We start from the raw sequence: 19,888 nt of genomic DNA on the forward strand, positions 1-19,888 counted from the left end.
GCACCGGGGCTGAGGTAAATCTTTTCTTGAGTTCCTGGTAGGCCTTCTCCGCCTCTTCTGTCCATTGGAACAGTTTGTTGTTTTTTCAAAATAAAGAAGTGATCGGGTGCACAATCTGGGAGAAACCCAGGATGAATCGGCAATAAAAGTTAGCAAAGCTGAGCATACGTTGCACACCTTTGACTGAAGATGGTGATGGCCAGCTAAGGATGGCGTCTACTTTGTGCATATCCATCCGGATTCCTCTGGGAGTGAGGACAAAACGAAGGAACTCGGCTTCGGTGACATGGAAGGAGCATTTTTGAAGTTTAGCGTATAGCTGGTGCTGTCAGAGTTTTGCAAGGACGGAGCGAACGTGCCTGACATGGTCCTGTTTAGAAGGGGAATACACAAAGATGTTGTCGATGTAAACTAGGGCACACGTCGATGAATTCCCATAGTACATCGTACATGTAGTACTGGAATGCGGCGGGAGCGTTGCAAAGCCCAAAGGGCATCACCTGATATTCGTACAGCCCATACATAGTACGAAAGGAAGTCTTCCATTCATCTCCTTTCTTTACACGCAGAAGATGGTATGCCCCCCTGAGGTCCATTTTGGTGTACATTTAGGCATCCTTGACTTAGTCCAGCAGTTCTGGGATAAGGGGTAGCGGATAATGGTTTTTAACTGTTACCTGGTTTAGTGCGCGATAGTCGATGCATGTTCTCAAGTCCCCCTCCTTCTTGGGTACGAAGAATAGGGGCGAGGCTGCCGGGGATTTGAATGGGCGAATAAAACCATTTGCCAGGTATTGGTCCAGATATGATTTCAAGTGGAGATTTTCAGGTTCGGTGAGTGCATAAATTCGACTACACAGGATTTGTGCACCAGGTACGAGGTCGATCTGACAGTCATATGGCCTGTGAAGGGGTAAGGTATAAGCCTGTTCTTTTTGGAAAACATCTTGGAAATTGTGGTATTCGCTTGTTAGTGTACTTGTTACACCTAGTACCAACGCCTCTTTATCTTGGACAGGTGTCTCTGGGTCAGACAATGGCATTTCCACTTGGCAGCACACATGAGAACACTCATTGGAGAAGGCTAATTTCTTGGCTCGCCAGTTGATGTTAGGATTGTGAGCCACCAACCACGGCATCCCTAGAATCACCCGGAATTGAGGGGTTTTGATAAGGTCGAAGGCAATGGCTTCCCAATGTCCGTCTTGGCACAGAAGGGTCAATACTGCTGTGTGTTGAGTTACAGGACCAGAAGCTATCTCTGTGCCGTCGACAGTGGTGACCTTCTCAGTTGTCATTTTCTTGCGGAGGGGAAGCCCCATCCGTTGCCAGGCCTTGGTCTATGTAGTTATCAATGGCTCTGCTGTCTATGTATGCCTCCACAGCATGCATCCAAGACGGTTGTTGGTGACTGATCAAAATCACAGACAGGGCAAGGTGTGAGGTCTGTGGCTCTTTTCCTTCGCTCGACAAACGGACCTCTACGCTTGCCGGGCCTGGAGGTTTTCTGACTCTCGTTCTCCTCCTTCTTTCTCTGTAGCTCCAACCGTTCTCCTAGGGGGTTTTACAGGACATTCTCTGAGGAAGTGACCTGATTTCCCGCAGTACAGGCATAATTGCTGTTGTCTCCTTTTGTCTCTTTCGGCCTTGGCTAATGGGCTCCGTACCCCCAGAATTTGCATGGGTTGCGAAGTGTTTTCTGATGAACGCGGACTGTTCTCCTTTGAGCGTACATACACAGTCTGATTCTCTGTTCTGGCTCGATCTGTCCTTCGATCGTGTAGCCTGTGGTCTAGCTGCACCACTGGGTTGATGAACTCTGCACAGTCTTTTGGTGGGTTTCCCACCTGAGCTAGGACGTCTTTCAATTCCCCCCGTAATCCTTGATGGAATAACGTTTGTTTCTCCACAGGCCACCCAGTTTCAACGACAAGTCTGTTAAAAGTGGCGATATATGTTAATAAATCTTGGCTGCCTTGGCGGAGGGACAGAAGTTCGTTATCCAGAGCTGGCCCTGGGTATGTCGTGCAAACAGCTTCTCCATTTTCTGTTGAAACCCCCTGAAATCCCGCAGGAGTGGGTCATGTTGGCTTACTAATGGTATGGACCAATCCACGGCACTGCCACTCAGATATGACACAATGAAGGCAAGCCACAACTGATCGTTAGGAAAGGCTTCGGGTCTACAAGGAAAATGGAGGCAGCACTGGTTCATGAATACTGCATATTTTCTTGGGTCCCCCATAAAATGTTCCAGTGGGGCCAAAGGAACTGCCCCAGGGAGGACCACCTGCACTGGATTGACAGATGTGGCTGGAACCGACGGAATACTTCCTGGCAACGGAGCCTGCCCAGCCTGTGTTTGGAGCAATTGTCTGGCTAATTCATGACAATCAACTCCCTCCTAGGGGCATTGGTTTCTTGCCCGGCGTAGTGCACCTCGGCCCGTAATTCTTCCAGTAACTGGGCTACTTGGTCAGTCTCTTATGTTTCCATGACACCCAGGTGGATGTTTTAATTGAGGCTTTGAGTTCTGTTATGCTCACCTGGTATCCACGGGGGCGCCACACGATACTGGGTGGAGGTCTAAGCGCTATCCCGGACCCCTCTCTGCTTGGTTATGTGTCAGACGTTGGGTAGTGCCTATAACAGGAGAATGGTGGGTTAAGATACCGGTTCTGTGATGGGTGGACTCCCACCTCCCTCTGGTCCAAATCCCCTCCCTTTGTGTTATTGCTCACCTTAGGTTTTTGTACGTTGAACTCTCCATCCGGCGTCTTTGTGCAGGGGCGCGTGGTTGGTGCGGGCGTTCCATGGCCCTAGTTGCTTCACTGGTCCATGTGCCCTCATGTCGGGTCCAGACCGGCTGTGACTCCGACTCTGCTTGCTGTCTTCCAGGTGAGTTGTAATGTCTTTTCCGTCTTTATTCTGTCTGTTTCTATCCCTCCGTTTACTCTGTCTTCTCGGCGTCTTGCTCCACTATGCTGTTCCCTAACAATGTCTCTTTTTGTTTTCACAGGGATGGTTGCGGTCTCGGAGTTGCCACGCCGATGGCGAAGACCACAGTCAGTTATTGATGTGCGGAGCGCTGCGCTGTTTATTGTGTTAATTGCTAACCTGTGTTCTCTTCTCTTCTTTGTACAGGTTGCAGTGATGTTCCGGAGTGATGAGCGATCGAAGCGTTGCTTGCCCAGGTAAGTGCTTTGTTAATGCTGACCTTTGCAGGTTGCGGTGAAACCCGGAGATGGGCGAGGTAAGAGAAGCACAGGTTGCTGCCAGGACTCGCTGCTTGCCCAAGTAAGAATTGTTATTAATGCTGTCCTTGTTTCTTTACCTTTGCAGGTTGCGGTGAACTCCGGAGATGGGCGAGGTAAGCGAAGCGCAGCATGGATTCAAGACCGCTTACTTCAAAGGTGAGTGTTCTTGCTTGCTAATGCTGTTTTTGTTCTTCCAGGTTATTAATGGAATCCAGATCTAGGGCTTCAGGATCGGGCCGCCGGAGAACCAGATGAGCAGGAGATGGACACGGTGAATGTTACGCTGCAGGAGTGCAGAGTAAATCAGCAGTGGGGTGCGTACGAGAGATGATGGAGATAACCTCACCTTCACAGATTGGAACAAAGGAAGAGAGGAGGGCAGTAGAAATAATAGAATCTGTGGTTGGACAATTCTGATGACCTGCAAGAGCCTGGTTTCTTAAGGAGAGTCGAATTGACTCTATTTTGGACGAGACGAATTCTGCAAAGTCATCAGCAGAGAGAGTCAAAGAAGAGGAGGCGTCAGAGGACGGATAAGCACGAATTTTTGTAGCAGTAGAAAAAAGTATGAGTGAGTCGGAAGTGGCCTCACTGAGTTTACTGTGAGCTGTGCTTGAGGTGCGGCTTGATTCGTTACGCGTTACAATGCAAGAAGGTCCTTTCCTCACCTTTCCTTGCCACCAGCATACAACAGTGCACAGCATTCGGGGAGACACTGGGACTCTGGGAGAGGGCAGTGAAAGGGCGGAGGACCTTGCAGGCTCTGCAGCTTGGCATTGCCTTCTTGCTCTGCTTTCCTGCTGTGTGGTGTGCAGCTTCTGGATTCGAAACTGAAGTACATAGACCCGCTTGCCCCTCTGGTATCAAGCTAGGACAGCTGCTTATTTTGGGACCCTGTCTGTTTAGCTCTATTAGCACTATTCCATCTGTATCGTCTGGGTCTGAGTGTGCTCACTCTTCCTCACCCTCTGTGAGGTCGAGCTAGTGGTGGGGGCCAGAGTATATCTTGAGAGCCTCATTTCTTCGAGTGCAGTGCTTTGCTGTTGTGCTGGAGAAGTGAATGAGTGTAGGACTCAGTGCTGAATCACAATCCGTGGTGGGGAACTTAGACCACACCCAGTAAAACTAATTCTGTAATTGTTGTACCTACTCGTCTACTCGCCTCAGAGTGCCTATCTTGCGCTACTCCTCTACCGGGAGGTGTGACTTCTATTGGTCGGTGTGGTGACTATTGGGCCCTTGTGCCCTTACAGCGGCCCATGCGGTCTTACAGAGGATTGGTTTACAAGGATTTGAGTTACAGTGGAAAGAGTCTTCAGCATCGCTGTATAGCTTGTGATTTTCTGTGGACTCTCGAGAGCTGCTACGCGGGTAGTGATTCCCTGCATAGTGAAACGAACTCTGGACACTTCACACTATCACTCATGCAGTGCTCTGTCCCCTTTAATATCTAAAAATGCAGAGGTTGAATTCCCGGGTCCGGAGGTTCCCAGAACTTCTTGATAGTAGTGACTTCCGGGGGCGGTTTCCACTTCGGGAGTTTGCACCCACATGTAAAAATAAACAAGGGAACATTACAGGCTTTTTCATGCCCAAAGCTAATATGAATGCTGTCAAACCATCTATTCCATTAGAGTGTCTCTTTAACGCCCTATACGTCGACCTATCTGACTCTATTGTCATAGATGCCTCCTTCCTCCGTCTTTCAAGAAATGTGTGCGGACTGACATGTGATATTGAGAACTTGGGCACAGTACAGGGTAGAGCTGCATATCAAGTCTCAATAGTTACAATACTGCCCAGAATGAGCTGGAAGGACAGGTGCCTTTGTAACCCTGTCTGGCACCAGGCTAGCAATTAATATGGAGACACTTTCCAAAATCAACACTCTGGGGGACCCTTGTCAGTGGCAGCACTTCAGTACTGGAATCCATTATCAGATTGTATGATAACATTAAGGAATCTGTTTCGCATAATACAGATTTTCTAAAATGAATTTCGGATAGGATGGAGCAAAACAAGACACTTATCTTTACGAGAGATAGGTCTTTGACTTCACTCGCAAGGACCCTTGATATAAGACGACAGCCGACGACCACTTAAATGTGACCTCTAATTTTGCCAGTGACCATTGTTGGAGCATAATTCTTGGTTAAGTGCATCCCCCGAGTTCTTCGAGTCTCTGAGTCTCAAAATAAGGAGTGATTGATCAACTGGTCATCAAGAAACAGGGGACACTCTGACAGTGATTATAGACTCTCAACCGGTGATTTCCCTTAAGGGCTCACATTCTGCTCCAAAGCGAAATACTAAAACTAAAAACCTATAATAAATAAAGGGTCAAATCCTCCAGAAAATTCCTGAGATTGCTGACAGGAATACAGGAAAATGAGTGTGATTCATCTAACAACATTTCAATAGGGGAGGGGATGATGCAAAGAAAATTGACCAAAAAAGCCAAGAAAGCAATGAAGAAAAAAAGCTCACTTGGGGCAACAAAAAATTACAGACTTTCTTCCCACTGTGGAAGAGCCACAAAAGGAGATGACGGCTCTTCACACAAACAACAGGTAAGAGCTGCCTATTGTCAGTTATGACTTACCTGTCATCCATACCATCAATGTAGAAGAGCACACCATTGGGACAAGCATTTGGCCAGTTAAATGCAACGTGGTGTATGTTCCAGAAGACCATCATGAAAGGATGAGTGATTCGGCGGACAAAGGAGAGAGCACCTAAAGATATTAACAAAAAGTCAGTCTATGATTCTCATGTCGTCGGGCTTGAGAATATCCTGCAAATCAACAGACCGGTACATTTAAATCAAGCAAAGCATTTGGGTATTTTCACAGAAATTCCAGCAGTAAGATCCCTTCGCTCATGTAACGGTTTATTGAGAGACCACACTCAACAGAGGGAGTTCCTTCCCTCCCCACTCAAGGTGTCATGCAACAAACTGTTTAACAGATTATTTTCTTCAGCCCTTCTTTAGAGGCATATCATGCCCCTTGGATCCCTCCTCTAAGCTACCAATGAGCCAAGAACCAGGCCGGTGTACACTACACGTGCCATCTTCCTTGTGCCTCACCATTAACTTCTTGTTACTCAAATCAATTACACAAATTAGTTTTAAAAGAACCCACAAATCACAATTCTTTACTGTCTACAAATTTCACTTCAAGGAACAATTAAACTGATCACTAACCGAAATATTTCTAAATGTACTGTTGTGCAATTTTGCGGGTTTAAGAGGCTAGCAGTAGTGTTTCAAGATTGGCACAAATACATATGGCAATTCTGATTTCATCCACACTTCAGTTTTAAAATAAACACAGGGTAATTTAGAAGTTTGTTTTTCAGACAGGAAGCTGGACAAAAAGATTGGACTGATTTAAAAACAAAGACACCCATCTTCCAGAAGTCGGGGCAACAGGAAAAAAGGATGACCCACTTAAATTATAGGCTATACTTTTTCAGCGCACACTGGGAAGTGAGCTTTGTTCATTTTGTATTTTAACAAAAATCACCCCGTAGTGTTCCACCAAATGGGAAATTAATTAAATTAATCATTTAGTTAACTAGGTTAAGGATCTAAACTGTTTTGCCCCCTTCCCCGAGCCCCTGCCCGCTACAAAGGGAAAGGATTAGGCAAGCACATTTCCCCACTTTTTGGTTTCCCAGGGCTCAGTTCTATATACATAGAAAGCCTCTGTTTAAAGTTTAGGAAAGCAGCCATCTGCATTTCAGGACACTCTGGAAAGATAGGGCAGGGGTCTGGTCACACCACTCTCAAGGATGGACTCCCACTCTCCACCATAGGACCCAGGCAGCTCTTAGGCCTTCCTAGAAATAAACAGCTCCACACAGATGCACTCTCAGCAATATCCTCTGGTGTTTGCTTGCAGCTGTCAGATGGAACAAGTTACTCACCTGTTACTATTGTTTTCCAGCATGGGTCTGGCATGGACTCACATGCTCATGAATATTCCCTGTCGTCAGGCTGGGAATCCTTGGTAAAAGAAAAAACAGTTTCACTTTCAAACTGTCTTTCTCCTTTAAACCAAACATTGTCCTATGGGTCATACTGCCCCCATCCAATGACAGTCCTCTCCCTAAGCCACTCCTCTAGCAGCCATCTTCAGATTTGGTAAGCAAATCAAGTGGCAGTATGAACAGAGGGGACGGCAGGAGTGTTCACATGTGAATCCATGCCAGACCCATGATGGAGAACAATAGTTACAGGTAAGTAACTTGTTCCTTCTCCAGCATGTGTCTGTCATGGATTCCCATGCTCATGAATAACAAATACATAGCAGTACAACATTTCACAACTACGGGAGGTGGCAAGGCTCAACAGAAGCAATTACTATTACCTCTGGAACAGACTCACCTCAAGCAAACAGGTTGCGTAGCACTGCTTGGCCAACCCTGGACTCATCCCTGTAATTCCTGTCAATGCAGTAGTACTTTGTGAAGGTGTGCATGGACCTCCATGCAGGAGCCCTGCAGATGTCCAGCAGGGATACACCAGACAGGAACGCTGTCATCGCAGCGATCGCTCTGGTGGAGTGGGCTCTCGGATGGCCTGGCAGCAGTCGGTTCGCCAACCGATGACAATGCATGATGCAGCGTGAGAGCCACCTTGAGATGAACGCCTTGGACAAGGCTTTCCCATGGTTTACCGGACCAAAGTTCACGAACAGTTGTGAAGTCTTCCGAAAACTCTTTGTGCGTGTCACAAAGAACTTCATGTCATGATCAACGTCCTTGCGAGTGCAAACCCTTTCAACCGGTGACAAAAGTTTCGGGAAAAAACAGGTGACACCAACGGCTTGTTAAGGTGTAATTCTGACCAGGCCGGCCTTGGCCAGGGAGAGCAAATATGGAAGAATTTGCAGGACCGTGACCCTCAGTGGGGTAATCTCTGCGACCGGCACCACAAAGCAAAACGCTTCCACTTGTGATCATAGCACTTCAAGGTTGATGATGCCCTGGCCTTGGGAAGGACCTCTCTGCAGTCTGCATGCAACTCGTATCCACCAAACTCTAGGGCTGCAGGAGCCAAGCCCTTAGGTTCAGCAACCCTGGGTTGTGATGCAGGATTGTGCCCACTTCTCTGGTGAGAAGATCTGGAACTACCGGCAGCTTGACCGGGGGCGACGCTGATAGACGGAGAAGGTCCGGATGCCAAATCTGTCTCGGCCACACCGGGGTAATGAGTATCATCTTGCACGGACATGTGTGGATGACTTCTAGCAGGAGAGGGAATGGAAGGAATGCATACAAGAACAGCCCTTCCCACTGAAAGGAGAACACATCCCAAGCTCCTCAGCTGGTGGAACCTGCTGACAAGCTTCTTGCATTTGGAGTTCATCACCGTCGCAAATAGATCTATCTGGGGCCTGCCTCACTTGGCGAACAGGCAGTCCACCTGATCCTGACGAAGCTCCCACTCATGGCAGGAGCACAGTTCCCTGCTGAGGGATTCTGAAAAGGTGTTCTTGACACCCACAATGTGAAGAAGGACAAGGAACATCCCTTGTCCGATGGCCCATTGTCACAAGTCCTGCGCCTCCTTGGAGAGTGTTGGGGATCGAATGTTACCTTGTTTCCTGATGTAAAACATGTTGGTTGTATTGTCCGTGAAGATCCTTACCACCTTACCTTTCTGGGGCGGGAGGAATGACTTGAGGGCACAGAACACTGCCAGTAGCTCCAGGATGTTGATATGACGATCATTCTCCTCTGGCAACCACAGGCCTCTGGCATGCAGACGTCCGGTGTGCGCTCCCCATCCCTCTAGGGATGCGTCCGTGGTGACCCTCTCCAGGTATGGTGGGTTCTGGAATCCCATGCCTTGGGCAATGTTGGAGCGAATGCCCCACCATACTATCACCTGCTGGATCTTGTCGCTGAGCAAAAGCTTGTCTGTGAAGCTTCCCGACACCTGTATCCAGCAGGAATCCAGGAAATCCATAGCCGGACGAGATAGATGCAGGACGACATTATGCCCAGCAAGGACTTGATGGCTTGCACCCTGGTGTCCTTGTTGATGACAGCCGCTGCACCTTCCCCAGAATGGCTGCTATCCTTTCTTCTGTGGGAGACACCAGGCAAGACACTGTATTGAGCCTAGCACCCAGAAACAGCGCATTCTGCGATGGCGTCAATCAAAACTTTGGATAGTTCACAGTGAATCCCAGTTTTGTTAGTAGCTGGACCGTTGTATCTGTGTGTTCTTGGGCCAGCTCCTGCGAGTGGACGTGAATCAGCCAGCCATCCAGGTATGGGTATACGTGTATGCCCTGTAGGCATAGATGAGCCACCACTTTATGAACACTCTGGGGGCCGACTTCCAGCTGAAAGGTAGGGCCTTGCACTGGTAGTGCTGTCCCTGCACTACAAACCATAGAAACATTTGGTGTTTCCTGTGAATGGGGACGTGGAAGTAGTCGTCCTCCAAGTCCAGCGATGTCAGGGAGTCTCCTTTGTCCATTTGGCTGAGCACGTGCTGCAGCGTGACCATCCTGAATTTTTGGGACTTGAGGCATTTGTTCAGATGTCGTAGGTCTAGAAAGGGCATCCAGCCCCCTGTCTTCTTTTTGACCAAAAAGTATCTGGAATAGACTCTGGAGCACCGGAGTTGCTGGGGATCTAGCTCTATCACACCTTTTTGTAGCATGGCCCATACCTCCTCCAGGAGGTGAGGGATGTGCTGCTCCTGATGGGCCACCGGAGGGATCCGTAGACACCTATGCTGAAACTCCAGGGTATGTCCTTGGGAGAGAACCTCCAGCACCCATCTGTCTGTGGTGATCTTTTTCCACTCGCTGATGAACTTCTTCAGCTGGCCTCCCACTGGGGTGCACAGGTGACGGCCCGACATCCTGGTCAGTTCAGCCTTCTTTGGTGCCGGCATCCTGCCATGTGGGTGATGGCAATGCTGTCCTCTGGTATCGTGGGCCTGGGAACGGCCTCTGGTAGGCTTCCTGAGTCATGGATCTGGAAGGCTGACAGTACAATGAGGAGAAACCTTTGGAAGACTGGTTTGACTTTCCTTTGGATGAGTGAAAAGAAGAGTGGTGCTGCTGGAGGGTATCCAGGGAGTCGGCCGTCTCCGTATCTGCCTTGATGGCCTGTAGGGACTCATCGACGACTTTCCCAAAAAGGTTATCTCAGTTGAAAGGCATGTCCAATGCCTTCGCTTGAACCTCCTGCCAGAAATTCGTGGCCTTCATCCAGCCTTGGTGACAAATGTAGACACTGTTCCACATCTACCGGAATCCTGTGTCAGTAACGTCCAATGCCACTGTGATGGTGTGATCCAACGCTACCTGCCCCTCCTGGAAGAGAGCAATTGCCTCCATCTTCTTGTCGTTGGGGAGCTCCCTGTCATACCTGGCTAGGATCGCCAGTGCGTTGTCCACCTTGATGGTGGACGCTGCCGTGTAAATCACCTCACTTACCATGGCGTTCATCTTCTTCCCTTCGCTGTCCGGAGGGAATGAAGATGACAAGGACAGGTTAGCCAACCGTTTCCTCGCAGCCGTCGATACCACCAAATCCGGCCATAGTTGAGACCTCAGGCACTTTGGTGCGGATTCCGGGACCCAGTACTTCTTCCCCAGCCTATCCCTGTTTCTGGAGCCCTGCAAGGGTTCTTCAAGAGGGCTAGGCCCTCCTCCCACACGTCATCCAGAAGGTGCACCACGATTATTGTCTTTCTCTTGGCCTCTGGTACAAGAAACCCTCCTTCCTGGTTTCTTCAGGCACAAGTTGAACAGCTCAGAGGCTCTGGTGATCATGAAATGGAACAACCCCACCTCATCTGGTGGAGACGCCATAGGCTGCAGAGACCCGCTGCCCATTGCAACAATATCCTCATTGTCGTCCGTCGTTGTCATGTCCGTATCTGTACCCGTGTCTGGGTCCACAGGGGGAAAGGAGGCCTCGATGCAGATGTGGAGGCTGAAATTGGGACATTGGATGACGCTTCCTCTTCTTTGCTGGCAGCTGATAAGCGCCCTGAGGGACTATTGGAACCGGGCACTGTGGCATCCTCTTCTGGATCTCCGACACCAAGGTGTGGAGGGTAGACAGGATGTCCAGAGACACATCTGTCGGCTGAGCTAGCGCAATTGGAACAATAGGCCCTGCGCTGTGGTCACCATTATCGCTACCGGCGTCCTCCTCTTGCGCATCCTTGTGGACTATGTGTAAGGACTCCAGGTCCTCGTCATCCGTGGATGAAACTTCCATGGCTTGGGCCATGACCTGGGACTGATACAGGGCCTCCTTGCCCCCCCCATTTTTACCTGGAACCCGTTCTGAGACGGTGTTCCCTTTTCCGGCGTGCCAGCAGACTTTGCCAAAGTCACTTTGGTGGTTTTGCACCTCGGGCAGGGATACCTTCTGTGCTGTGGGGGCTACCTTCACAGGGTCAGCCCCCTTAGCCATCGTGAGAGCAGCCGCCACTAGCTCTATCATCGTCAAAGTCTTATCCTCTGCCGATTAGGCCTTCTTGGGCAGGTAGGCCTTCTTCTACTCCGTTCGCGGCTTCTCGTGTTTCTCCCACAGTTTAGCCGGGTTGGATGATTTTCTTTTCAATGAGGAGCTCGATTTCCGGCTGGCAATGGAGGTGGAGGTTGATGTCAATTGCACCCTGTCCACCTTGGGACCCGCTTCTGTGGCAAACCGAGTGGAGCCAGACTTGCGGTCCTTGGCTTTGTCTTGGGGCCCCACAGATGAGGCACCCTCAAATTACTTTGAAGACCCCTCCTCGTACCGCCCGGTCCTGGGTGAGGCATGACCCTGCTCGGAGCATGAGCCAGAGGCCTTGGCACCTGTCGGCAGATGGAGAAGAGAGCACACAGGCTCTTTCGGAACACAAATAGAACCTTTTTCTGTCAGAAACACGAAAAAAACATAGAAGTAGCTCACAGAACAAGCTCAAGGACACCGAACACAGAAGATTGCAGCAAAAATTGTGAAGATGGCTGTAACGCTCACCTGATTCCCACGGAGGCGCAGGTCTGGCTTCGAGTGCTGATGCTTCTTCAATGGTGAAGCGCAGGACTCTGAAGATGGACAGGAAGGGCCCCTCTACACTGGCTTCTCCGGCTCTCAGGAATATTCCCCTGTGCGTGAAAAGGGAGCATTACCTACTGACTGAGTTATGCTCAAGCCTCCCACTCTCTTCCAACCCTCCACGATACCCTTCCACGATTCCCCGTGAAGTCTCACCTTAGGGTCAGGAAGGATGAGCTCTCCATCCTGCTTCCGATGCAGGGGCGCGTTGAAACCCAGTTACTTCACTGGATTGAGGATTGATGGGAGTTCAGGTAAGCTTGACTATTCAGGTAAGGCTCTGTAAAAGTTCTGTTGCAAGTTCAAAAGCCCAAGCTTAATAATAATGTTCATTGTCTTTTTCCCCTTAGGGGCCGGGGTTCGGAATGCCGGAGATATGGCGCCGACCCGAAGTAAAACGTGCAGTTCCAGTAAATGACAGGTAAATTCTGGATGAGCGCTCGGTAATGTCTTTGCATTCGCTCATTCAATGTCTTGTCTTTTTTCCCCATAGGGGCCGGGGTCCGGAAAATGCCTGGAAGCGGCAAGACCCGAAATGAAATGGGAATGACCCAACAGGTAAGACTTAGAAGGAAACTGAGCTTTTCCTATTCCCTTCCTTCTCTCACCTTGTTCTTGTCTTTTTCTCTCTAGGCTCTGGGAAGTGGCTGTGGATCCGGATGATCGCTGCTGAAGATGGTGGCGTCCAGGATAGGTGAGTGAAATGCAGCGCTGCAGCGATCGTAGCGAAATGCTTTTAAAATGATGTTTTCCTTTTCAGGATCGTCGGTGTGATGTCTCCGTGGTGCTGATTTAGCAGGTAATGTCTTTTGTCTCCCTTTGCAGGTGACCCAGGATACTGACAGGCGTGGCTGAGGTCCAGATGCAGGAGCTGACACGGTGAGCGTCCAGCTGCGAGGAGCAGAACAACGCGAAGCGTGAGTTGCTGATCGGGTGTGGTTTAAATAGCTTTGGAAGAAGTTCCAAGTGTGTATCCTTCCTCCGATCAGGTATGTACCCTTCCCCGACCGCACCCGGGTGGAAAGTAGTCCCACAGGTAAAGTAGTTCCATTCAGGCCTCAAGAGGGCCTGGATGTGGCAGCATGGTCTGCATCAGGTAAGTGCACCTTAAAACACTTGAACACATGTCTAGCTTTATGAGCCTGACGCCTAAGGCGCCAGGACAGAGGTCCAACATGAGCCTGGCGCCTAAGGCACCAGGATTGCGTCCAAAGGGCCCCAGCTTGGGCCCGCTGGCACTCCCTTGGGGGAAATGATACCTGCCTCTGGGGTTGCTGGGTTGGACCTGGCTCCTTGGAGGTAGGCATCATGACAATGGCTTCCAGAGGAGGGTCTTAGGGAGAGGACTGTCATTGGATGGGGGCAGTATGACCCAGAAGACAGTGATTGGTTTAAAGGAGAAAGACAGCTTGCAAGTAAAAGTGAAACCGTTTTTTCTTTTACCGAGGATTCCCAGCCTGACGACGGGGAATATTCATGAGCATGTGTATCCATGCCAGACCCCAAGCTAGAGAAGTTAAGTTTCATCAGCGCTCTTTGATGGTACATTTCAGCAGCTCTGTCCCCTCCTCCCAGTGCAGTCCCCCTTATATAGCAGCAAGGACACCAACAATTTTACAATCTTGGGGAAGTAACCTGCAAAAGGTAACCCAAATAGGATTGGACAGTTACCCTTCTCTCTCCTCCCAAACGCAGCCTCCCAGTCAGGATCGTTTAGGGGCTGGAGCAGACATATGGCAGCTTAATTTAAAAGCCCCATTTGTTCTCATGTCAAGTTTTTCCAAAAATCTAGTTATGTGGCAAAACCTTGTTCGACTAGTAACTGCCATAATATTCATATTTTCTTATTCCGCTCATCATGGGGAATTAAATAAGATGACAGCCAGGTTTGCACCATTTTGCACGGCCATGTAGCACTTTCTGCCCTTTTCACAAAAAGTACAACAGTTACAAATATGTACCTTATTACCCATATTCCCAATTCCACGCTCCACCCGTTCACCAACTCTCACATTTGGAACATTTTCAGATCAGTCAGAAACACACCTTAAATGGCCATTACAGTTCCCTGAGTCGCAGGTGGATGAAAATGTACCTAAAAATGGTACATAAATCAAGAAAATACACCTTATAGTTGTTGGGGAAAAGGCCTAAATGAAAATAGTCCTTTTAAATTAATAGTAAATCTTCATGAGGGACAAATGGCAATTATCCATCCTTGAGGCCTTATGGTCTCAATGGGTCAGCCTGTTACCAGGGTTTTTATTATTCATTTTGTGTTTGCAGCCCTCAATCTTCACAGCATTTAGTCATGCTCCAGCCAAGGGGAATGTGTCCTGCAGTAACTGCCTTCAGAGCCATCAAGTCTGGCAACACTGAGCTTTCCACACATTTAGCAGGACACACTTTATTGCAGTTGTAATTAGATGAGGGATGCCACTTTCCAGTGGGTTAGTTCATGGTGACATGTGTCCAACATCCAGTAAAAGGGTTTGCCTAGAGACACTTTCTCATGAAAACAAAGTGGCTTTTCAATGTCACTGGTATTTTGTATTTGAAACATAATGTACATGTGTCATGGGCACTAGCGTAGCTAGCACTTCCAAGTCACCTTCATATTCAATTCATGGCAAGAGGGGAAAACAGATAGGAGCACTGTGGGTGAGAGCATGGCGAGCAAGGATAGGGTTAATATCCATTTCATCCATTGGTACTCCCTACTCCCATAGAATAACATGAGACTTCCTCTTTCCACTAGTATGGATCCTTTTTGTGCCAACCTGGAACTAAGTTGAACACTCTAGTCTTCGGGCGTGGCTCTCTATAAAAGCTGTGCTTTCTGTAGCCTCGAGCACATGCTTACCTGGTTCCTGAGACTTCTACAGCTTTCTTCAGCCCTTGTGACTGGCAGATCAGTCTTCTTCGCTGCGATCACCTCTCCTGAAAAGAGAAGAACAGAGACCTAAGCTGACAAGCGGTTTTCTACTCACCTTTTTTCAGCGCCCCTCTGGAGTTATAGTGATTCCTTTGCACTTGCGGGCCGACAAGTCACTTCCGCTCATCTTCTCTGCAAGCTCATCCGGATTTTCCGTCCCTGAGTGACTCCGGCAACCTGCAAAGAGAAAAAAACAAAGGAAAAGCAGGTTAGGACTTAAAGACACTTTGCTGGCAAAGACATTCATAGACAATATGAACCTGAACTCTTTCACACACGCTAACCCAGTGAAGCAACTGGGATTCCAAGGACATATAGCACTTACCTTATTCTGAAAAGGACTCCTTTTGTGCACATCTGCTATTCCCACAGTACGAAGGTTCCAGTGAGGTAACTGGCTTTGGGACACTCTTTGGGAGCTCCAGAACTCCACTATCCAAAATAAACTGTGATGTTTACATCGCCGATACAGCGCGGCAACCAGCAAAACCAGCGCAACAGCCTGCTGGTCCCGGACTGTAGTACCCCTGCAGAGGCAGGACGGAGAGCCCGCCATCCCAAACTGTTGGTGAGCCCCCAGACACTATATCGCTGCACACAGAGGGGAGAGGGGGTTCCCTGGGTTTGGGTAGCACCACTCACTAACCCGTCATTCTCCTTCCAGGTTAAACTCCCAGTATTCTGGGTGAGAAGAGGGCAGGGCCGAGGTCGGCAAACTCCATCGCTCCTGAGGAGATTCAAGTGAGCATGACACATGACTTTTTGTCTACACACACCATGGGCCTCATTACGAGTAGTGTGGTAAAAACGGGGTCATTACCGGCATGGAGGAACGAGCGGGTCCGTGCTCGTATGATGCCTCTAATAGCGGGTGATTATGAATGCGCACGCACGCGCGTACCCCCATGCTGGTAATGGCCATACCGGCATGCTGCTAAAGGTCCTCCAACCTTCCGATAGTGCCATCACGGGACCCGCCGATACCGCCACTGCCTAGGAGGAACCCCTAAATACCGACCCAGTAATACCAACATGCTAATACGGGGCTTGTAATACCGGATCCGGAAATAACATCATTGCGTCGGAACGGGAAATGGTTAGTGGACATCCTTAAAAACAGAATCCATTGCAATCTTACCAAACCACCAGTTGATTCCAGGAGAGCTCTGAGGCAATAATTCGATAATGTCTAAGGCAACCCGGAAGACCACCCCCCAGCTGTGGAAAGATCGCTTTTCTCATGCTGAATTAAATATGCTAGTGGACACCCTTGCCGCACATGCTGATGTCATCAAATCCCATAACCTGAAGCGTGAGGTGCAGCAGCAGAAGAAGGACATCATGTAGCCCACAAGGTGTCCGCTGTGGGAACCATCCCACGTAGTGTCAAGGATTGCAGGAAGAGGTGGGACGACCTCCTCCTGAGGGTGCGTAATATCATTGCAAGCAACAGGAGGGAGGCCATGGCCACAGACGGGGGTCCCCACTCTCCTGCCAAAATAACCACCTGCGAGGAGACCGCAAGCACCTTCATAAATCCAGAGTCCATCGAGGGATTTGGGGAGATGGAGACGGGTGCGGCATCATCACCAGAAGGAGGTGAGTGATCCTTCAGATCCCTGTAGGGGAAACCATGACATAGCACAAGTGATGTGGAAGAGAGTGTAGGCAAGGCAATGCATATCCCAAAAACCACATGAACATATCCAAGTCCAGATAGTGGGCCAAACCCTGCCAGACAGAAATGCATGCTGAGTGCCAATCCCATAACCAACACACAGCCAACACACATGGACCGTGCCCATGTAATACATCACACAAATCCCAATTCAATGGCATGCCACCTGCCATGCAGAAAATGCCAAAATGCCCCCTCAGACTACCCTGTGTGACACAGCTGTAAGACATGAATGCATGATTAAATGAATAATGAACAGCACCATAGTATGCTTCTGGCATGTAACACCATCACTGATGCCCTGCATCTCTTCTACCCCCCAGGCACCGATGAAGAAGATGCCAGCCAAGACACCACTCCGAGGGCATCCACGTCCCACCCAAAGAAAAGGGGTACCGCCACAACCACCTCCGGGGCAGCCACGCCACCAACACCCAGTGTGCCTGACACAGTCGAGTCCCAGCTGCCCACACCCACACCAGTGGAAGGGGAGCCCCTACAAGCACTGGCCACCACTGAAGATGACTTGGAGGAGAATGTGGACCAGGAAGGAGTCACAGAATTGACATGTCCACCCACCCCAAGCCCTGTGTCCACCCCCCACCCCAAACTCAGCCCTCACTCACCTACAGCAGTGCTGATCCCTGCCTGCATGATTCGGACCTGAGCCCCTTCCTGGAGGACAGCACTGACAATGCAGGCCCCGTGAGTGCACCCCCACCACTCCTGCTCCCACCAACACCCTCGAGTCACGTCTGGCGAGGGTGGAGGCCCGACAGAAGTCGATGTTGGAGCTCCTTCGGCAATACATAGCAGATGGCAAGGACACCAGGCGGGGAATAGCCACTGCCATAGCGGGGGCCACTGCCGCTATTATAGCCAACACAGCTGCAGTGAATGCATCAGCAGTGCTGATGAGGGACTGTCTGGGGGCAATAACACAGGTACTAACATCTATCCTGCTGCACATGCAGCGGCCACGACTTGCAGCAGGCGTGGAAATTGCCACCGACTCCTCATCAGCCATCACACCTGCTTCCTCAGTCCCCACCAGCCCTGTGTGTCCTACCAGAAGGATTGCAAGGCACACACGAAATGCTGCTCCCGGACAGCAAAAAGTCCTGCAAGTAGTGTGGGCGGACAATGGGAGTGGGACACATGGTGTTGGGGGTGAATGGGAGCATTTGGGGGAGTTTATTGGGGGGGTTTGGAGTTAACTGGGGAGTTTGGGAGTTCACTGGGGGGTTTGGGAGTTAACTGGGGGGTTTGGGAGTTCACTGGGGGGTTTGGGAGTTATTTGGGGGGGTTTGGGAGTTGGGAGTTCACTGGGGTGTGGGGGGTGGGGTTGTCACATATTAGCTGTTTTAACCAATGCACCAGTTGTGAGAAAAAACATTCAATGCCTGGTCATTGTTCATTTTGTGTATATCCATTTAATGCCCAACTCCCAACATTCCCTGTGAGCATATCCACATGGACCCAGTGTGTCACTGACACATGTCTATCATAGTCCCTGTGGTTCAGAAGTATTTGTGAATCAGTGATTGACGTACTGCATGGCCATCCCGTGCATCACATACTGGCAGGGGTGCGCTTCACCTCCGCCTCCATCCTCATCATCCTCACCCGGTGCATGCATGTCAATGTCAGGTGGCAGTGATACATTTCTCCGGACGCACATGTTGTGCAGCATGACACAGGCCATGGTGATCTTTGCCACCTTCTCAGGCCTATAAAGGAGTGCTCCACCAGACCTGCTTAGGCAGCGGAACTGCACCTTCAACAGGCCAAAGGTATGCTCAATCACAAAACGGGTATGGGTGTGAACCTGATTGTACTCCTCTTCATGGCTGTTCTGCGGGTTCCCCACAGGGGTAAGTAGCCATGGTCTCAAGGGATATCCTCCATCACCTGCAAGCAAATAAAAATAGGTTTGTGTCACTCTGAGCTGCCACCTTCAGGAAGCACAGTCATGGCCGCAGCTATTTGGTGTGGACATGCACATGTCCCTTTACGTATGCACAAATGTTTTCTAGATGCCTACTATACTGCTATGAGGTGTGGTAGTCTGGATGGTGTTCAATAGATGATGCAGGGTGAGATGATGTATGCTGAGGCGGATGTACTGTGGTTGTACGATAATGTTTAGCCTCCCAATTATGCTGCATATTCTACACTGTGCATGGTCACACTAGCCACATTGGCACAGTAGCAATCCTGTTTATTCATGCATTGCTTGACATACACATGGTGGTCAGGTCGTGCGTCTCACATGTGGTCATTGATATGCGTTAATGGTCAGATGTGTGCCAATGATGTGTCATGTTGGGGTTGGGAGGTTCAGGTTAGGTAGCATTAACTCTGCATGCATTCTACAAGCACCGTCCATTCCCAACCAGGTGGGGTATGCATCTCCCCCCATTCCCACCCAGATGTATATGCACCCCCCATTCCCACCCAGGTGGGGTATGCATCACAACACATCCCTACCCCATTGCCCTGCTATGGCCCACTCAGGCAACTCACCAAGCAGCCAGACACGTGGTCCAGCATGTCGCTCCATGTGACGGGGTAGCATGGAGTTACGCAGCACCATGGCATCATGTGTTGATCCGGGAAATTGGGCACAGCAATGTGTGATGATCTTGCTGGAGTCACATACCATCTGCACATTGATGGAGTGGTATTGCTTGCGATTGCGGTACACCACCTCTACGGCATGGGGGACTACCAATTCTACATGGGTCCAGTCCAGGGCACCAACACATTTGGGCATGCCTGCCAGTGCATGGAAGCCTACTTTGGTGTCGGCTATCTCCTGGGCAGTCCGTGGTAGGGATATGTGTGTGCTTGCATGCTTCAGGGGGGCATCCAGCACTTGGGTCAGCATGCGTGAAAATAGTGGTTGTGAAATGCCATGCAGCTGGCCCA

The sequence above is a fragment of the Ambystoma mexicanum genome, chromosome 8 (assembly GCF_040938575.1).
Source record: "Ambystoma mexicanum isolate Mex_15411 chromosome 8, UKY_AmexF1_1, whole genome shotgun sequence".
In the NCBI taxonomy this organism is placed as follows: Eukaryota; Metazoa; Chordata; class Amphibia; order Caudata; family Ambystomatidae; genus Ambystoma; species Ambystoma mexicanum.